Below are 6,619 nucleotides of genomic sequence, written 5' to 3' on the forward strand. Positions count from 1 at the left end.
GCAATGCTTGCACAAGAGGAAATGTGGCAAATCCTGTTTTAATAATATGAGTATACTACATTAACATTGATGAATTAAAGTTGATTTTTGTCAGGAAAAAAAAAAAGGAAAATTTTAAAAGATGTTAAGGGCCAGATTATCCCATGAAAAGCACATTGCCATCTTCCTAAAATGACTTGAAAAACTTGTTCTAAGACAATATAGGCATGGATATGACAGTCTCTCTAACCTTATCAGTTCGATTAACCGAATTCAGAATAAAATTTATATTATTATGTTAGAAAAAATTGGTCCAAGTTAATGGTCATGGTATAGAAGTGTACCCAATATTAATTTAGACATACTTTGCAGGGATGGAAGAGGAGGGGTTTGATTTTTTAAGTCTCCTCAGGCATTGCTTATATTCAGCTTTTCTGTATTGGCTCTGCAGCAAGAGCAGCAAGGCAATTCTTACATTTAAATGACACCCACTGCACTATACTTCAAATCTTAGCAGTAAGATATTGCCTTATAATATTTGGATTGCTAGTTATGCACCAGCTTCAACTGCAATATCCATCTTTGTGCTGATACACCTGGGCATGAGTTAAGGCATGAGCTGGTATGTGGGGAATGAGTGGAGATTACAGTATATGAGTGGAGATTATTACTCAGATAACTCCAGTGCTTTCAGTGCTGTGCATTAAAACCCCTGACTTTGGATGCTCTGGCTTTGGCATACTTATAACTCAGACTGATATCATCTGTGTATCTGAGTTTGTGCATGTGTGTGGGGGCACACATACAAGAACATATGCATATTTTATTTTTAAACCTCTAATCACTATTACTTTCCTGAAGTTCTGTCAAAATTGCCTGGTTCCCAGGAATCACTTCTGGGACCACAGACTGTTATCTTTGGAGCAGGTCTGTTTGGGGCTATTCCTCATGCAGGTTTTTTGTGGGGTTTTTTTTCCTTTCCAGGAAGTGAAAACCCATATATTTTAAAGTTGGATCACAATTTTTCTTTGGCATGCATATTTTATTTTGCATACACATGTGGTTTTCATGCAGTTAATATTTTAAGTATAGAAAGCCCAAAATAAACAAAACAAAAAGCAAAATCCAAGTTAAGACCTTTAAAAATAAAGGGCATAATGGAAATATCAACTGACCCTCAAGTCTGTAAATACAGAAGTGTAACTGTGTTGACTTTGGTTTAGGTTCAGTTCAGAGAGGATGAATGCAATATTTATTTCAGCATGAATTGCAAGCATTGGAGTTACTGCCAGTTATGAGCAAAGTAAGTCTCATAATAATCACAATCATTATGAAAGAATATACTGTCACGAGAGCAATACATTATTCTTGTATTGAAAATGAAGCCTGCCTCTTTTCTATTACTGTGATTAATGCTCCTGATTTTTATGTATTTAACTCTTCCAATGTTATAGGTCTTGGACCTTTATAACAAAGACATGTCTGCTGGAACAAAAATACTCAAACATATAGTTTTACCTTAAAAGAGAGAGTTTTGCTTTTGACGTTATTTTTTTCCAGCAACATCTGATGAACTCATTTACTGATGCAGTATTATATGTTGGCTTTTAGCAGAGGTTTCTATATATATTTCTGAAATAGGTCAAAAGTCCCTTTGGATGCATGCATCCAAACAAATCAACAATAAAAATTCCCCCTGTGTTGCAGTTTCTGGGGAAAGCTATACATTTCACAAGTTCCCTGTGTCTTATGGCATTATGTGAACTTAACAGCACAACAGTTGCACAGGTAAAATAGTTCAAATTTGCCTGTCTCCTCTGGTAACTAAATTTTGTAAGACTTCACTGGACAAAGAATATATACCTTATCTGGAACAATCCAGACAATGAACGACAAGCTTCTCATTGACAATGCTTGTTGTTTTAAAAGCAGTCATATCTGCCCAGGCTAAAAGCCGTTTACCATTAGTACACTGGCACATCTCTGTGTGATGTCTTTATTTGTAATATTTATTATTTAATGAAGATATTTATTATTTAATAAAGACCAGATCTTTATTTGTGAGCTCTTAAGAAAAAGTTCATGATCGGAGCACTCAGGTTTGAGCTCCATTTTCCATTTGAATAGTAAATGATGCAAAGGTTTTCCCACCGATCTTTAACAAGTTGCTCTGCTGTACAGTTATTTAGTATCTAATTTACATGGTCTTAAAGGATATGAAATGTACTGTTATATCACCTGAAGTTAAAGTAAAGATTTCAAACAACCTTTTTTTCCCTATAATATTGTTCTTTCTACAAGACGTTTAACAGACAGGATCTCAGCCTTTTCATATTTGTCATTCATCAATATATTTCTCAAAGCTTTTGTCAGTGTCTTGCATTTCTCTTTTCCATTATATTCCCTAGTTCTCATTTACTTCAGTTCTTTTCTCTTGCTATCTTAAAAAAACTCCATCTAAAAATTGAATTACACAGCTCCTGCTTCTTGAGAATTTCTAAGATAACAGTGGTCTCAGTCAGCCATTCTTTTCTTAAAATCCTAGATTAATCTTTTGCAAGCCTATTGCCTAGCCACACATCTTCCCATTGGGTTCTGTGTAGGTTACTCTTTGTTAGAATTGCATACATGTAAAACTTGGCTTAGGTCAGAAATGGAGATTACTTCAATACTGCCTTCATGATTTCCCAGTAGTAAATGTAACAGTAGTACTCCACAGTTTAATATGACTGTTGACATCCCTTGGAAATGTCCCAGAGCAGAAGACAGCTGGAAAGAAGACAACCTTGCAACCAGGAATAGCACAAGCCCAGGCAGAAAACACAAGGTTCCCCTGTTTCACAGGATGGTACCAGCTCTCTAGTTTTTCCTGTGTGGTCTGAGGTAGGCAAGGGCATGAATCAGTACAAAATCAATTGAATAAAGCCATTCTCTTAGGATTACTCCTCCTAGACAGAAGAAAATAGACGGCTTTGTAACACCTCTCTGCCAGACTCATCCCAGGGTACTGAAGGCACTCCTAAGACACTGAGGCACCCCCTGTGCTCTAGTTAACCACGTGCCTTGATGTACTAGAGATGATATGTCTGTTTTCATGGTTTTCAAGAACCCCCATTTCATAGTTGTTGCCATGATTGGGTACTAACTTCATCTCTTTTTACTCTTTCAATGATTCAAGCAAGGCTTGAGAAATACTGGGGTGAAAATTCAGAACTGTTAATGCAAAATGTTTCCCAGGAAACCATGACTCCTTTTGACCTTAATCTCTGGAAAATGTCTGAATACACCTTTAGAGTACCAGCTGGGCATGTAGGGACCAGTGTGCAGCCTAAAATGCCCAGTCTTGTCACAGAAGGTGTTACAGATGGGAATGAGTACCTTGGACATGGAAACAGTAAAAAAGGCAAACTGTGCTGAGCCAGCATTGCTTTGAAAAACGTTAAAGCACCAGTGTTAATTCCTGAGCCCAGGAAACTCTCATAAAAGTACAAGCTATCAAGAGAACCCCCTGGTAAGGCCTTAGGTGTTAGCAAGTGTGCTGTTATTTGTAATTTGATCATCATTGTCTAAAATCCACTCTGCCATAGTAAAAATTAGTGATCCAAATCCAAAAGTGAAGAAAGCCACTGAGTCTGCTTCCCAGTGCAGAAACAGTGGGTGAACATTGCACTCCTTTTATATTCAAACGAACCTAAGGTCATCAGTTCATGTGCGAACTACAAAAGCTGTCTGATAGCTTAATTTGACCTTGCCTGCCAGATCAATGGTCTTTTAAACTAGTAATTATGCATAGCTCACCCTTCTCCTACTGCCCCCAAGGTTTTCAAATATGCTGCAAGCTGAACTCAACGAGTTTCTAAACAGTTGCATCCTAATTCTTATGTCATTTTTAATTGACAGGGTAAATCTCAGAGCATTGCGTCACTAGCTATCATCAAATCTTTTTTAAATTTAAGCAAAATTATTTTAGCCCTGTTGAAATGTTATCATAATAAAAAAGATCAAGATTAGAATCCATGGATTTTTCCCTAGAAATATCTTAGATTGTGACGAATCCTGCAATTTCCATAGCTCAGTTTCCCCACAGCCTGTTCTTCTCCACCCCCCCATTTAACAAGTCCTCTCTCTCTATGAAGATCTAAAAGTATCCCTTGTGAAAAACTCCGTAAGAATTCCCATGTGGAACAAAGGCTGGAGAGGGAATTTGTGAAAAGCATCAGGAATGTGGTCAGCATGCAGAGTACTGGAATTTTTATACCTGTTCTCTAAAACAGTTTTTCTGTTTTAAAGCCAGTTTATTTTTATGGCCATGAGTCCTATCTGGTAATTAACCAGCATTCATTCCATGGAAAACATAAGATAACAAGGTCTGGAATAATGTAATGCCATATCAAAATGTGTAAGATATTCAGAATGATTTATGCAACTCCCTCTCATAAGTGATGTCCCAAGCCACTACAGCTACCACACTACAGTAGCATTTTGACATCAAGGATTCAGAGCTGGTAATTTCTGAGAAATGCTTGTAGGCTGGTTTTTCTATGAATTGGTTTTCTTTCTCCTCTGTCCCTTTTTTTGTGACAAGGAGAAGAAAGCTGTTTCTAATAAGCAAAAAGCCAGAGTTTGGTGTGAGGTTTGTTTTTTTTTTGGGGGGGGGGGTGGTGTTTATTTGGGGTTTTTTTAAGGAAGCAAAGGAGGGATCAATGAGCAGGTTTCTTTACTTCATCCTGGAACAGCTGCCTTTCTGCAGCTCCTGCTTCCTGACCCACGCCAGAGACCGGTGTGCAGAGGGCACTGCGTCTAACCAAGACCCCAAATTTCTGCACTTGGCTCTTGTCTGATACTAGTTTTCAGCAGAATGGACAGCTGCTGTAGTTGGGGATTGGACTCTAAGTAGCACATCTGGTTGGATTTGCATCTGGAAGGAACAGCAGTTCAGCCAAAAAAGTTATAGCCGTTGTGATACAATTAAATCCAACACATCTGTGAGAGGAGATATATTGAGTAATAAGAAAATGTCAGTAATATCTGGCTAGGAGGACTTTTAGGAAATGAGGCAATACAGCCTTGAAGTCTAAAGAAGGAAAATCTCTACGTACAGTAAGGTTTCTTATATACACTTTAACAGAATCACAGAAGTGAATGGATGTGCTGAACAGAGTGAAAAGCCCAACCTCTGAGGATCCAATATAAAGATGCATAAACAATAGTCATCAAATCAAAAAGAATTTTTTTTTTGCACAAATGGAATAAAAAGAGTGTGAAGACCAAGCAATTGTATAAGCAAATATTGTGTTTATCTGGTATTCAAATTTTTCCATTAAGAACTTGCACAAGATCCTTCAGAATGTAAATGAGTGGTAGTCAATAGTAAAGTGTCAACTTTATCTTTCCTATATTCACCTTAAGATTCCTTGTCCCAGGTAGTACACGGAGGTTCTGCTATAAATTAAGATTGTCAAAAGCAGGGATGCCAAAATTCTGCTAAGATGTCACCATATGTTACAACAATAGGACAAGGATACAGGGGAAGATATTAGAATGCATTTACAGAAATCACTCCCCTTAAAACAGAAGGTTCAGAAACTGAAGATGGAAATAATTAAAGGTAAACATCTTAAAAAGAGGTACGGAAAAGGTTACAGCCTTTATATCATCACAAACATGTTCTGGCACAAATCCTTTCAAAATATATGTTTAATGTGTAACAATGTGAGAGAAACTGAACAAGATGAAACAAATTAGAGTGAGCAAATGTGCAAAGGGCTTTTATCATAGTAAACCCTTGATATTAAGTGTGTTAAAGATCCTTCAACACAGTTTTCTGGAAAACAATATTTTTATTTTTTCTGTCCCTCTGTAACAAATGCAAATTTTTAAATTCTTTCTGAAGCTTTTAGCATTTAGATTTACACAACCAATTCAGTACATATAATTGACTGAATCACACTTTGCACTATGTTCTGTCATTACGCTTTACCAATACCTCTTCAACAGAACCCCATGGAACTTTTTGTTTGTTTTATTTTGATAGCAGGATCCTGAATTAAGTACATCTGCTTGTTGAGACAACAATCCAAAAAAGAGTATCCAGGGAAGCCTGCAAAATCACAGTTGTAGGGCGGTAACCAGATTATGTTTATAGTTGTAGCTTCTATTTGGCCTCTTATTGGAATCACATTTGGCTCTCACTACCCTCTTTCTCATGAGAATTTAGACATCACAGTTTGATTTGTTCACTGAGCAAAAGAAGGCAAAGTATGGCTGGGAATGGTGCTGCAGCATCACTGACTAGGATCTCTCAGTGCTTTAATGTGATGCCCAGAAGAACTTGGTGCTGGGAACATCAGGCAGAGAAATAAAAAACATGAGTGATTAAAGCACATTTCCTCTTTGGAAAGTTACTGTATAAACATGGAAGTGCTTTATCCAACAGATGTGTAAACTTTGTGTCTCTTGAGTCATCATATTTGCTTATCTGAAGAATATGATTTATTATGTTTTATTCCCATGAAAGTGTGCAATCTGAGGTATATATAAAAAGTTAGAAATATGTTTATACTGACTTGCATATGATTAAAAAAACTGTTAACTGAGGGACAATTTTGAAATGTTCAGTATGTACACTTACTACATCCTG

Source organism: Falco biarmicus, chromosome 6 (assembly GCF_023638135.1).
Source record: "Falco biarmicus isolate bFalBia1 chromosome 6, bFalBia1.pri, whole genome shotgun sequence".
In the NCBI taxonomy this organism is placed as follows: domain Eukaryota; kingdom Metazoa; phylum Chordata; class Aves; order Falconiformes; family Falconidae; genus Falco; species Falco biarmicus.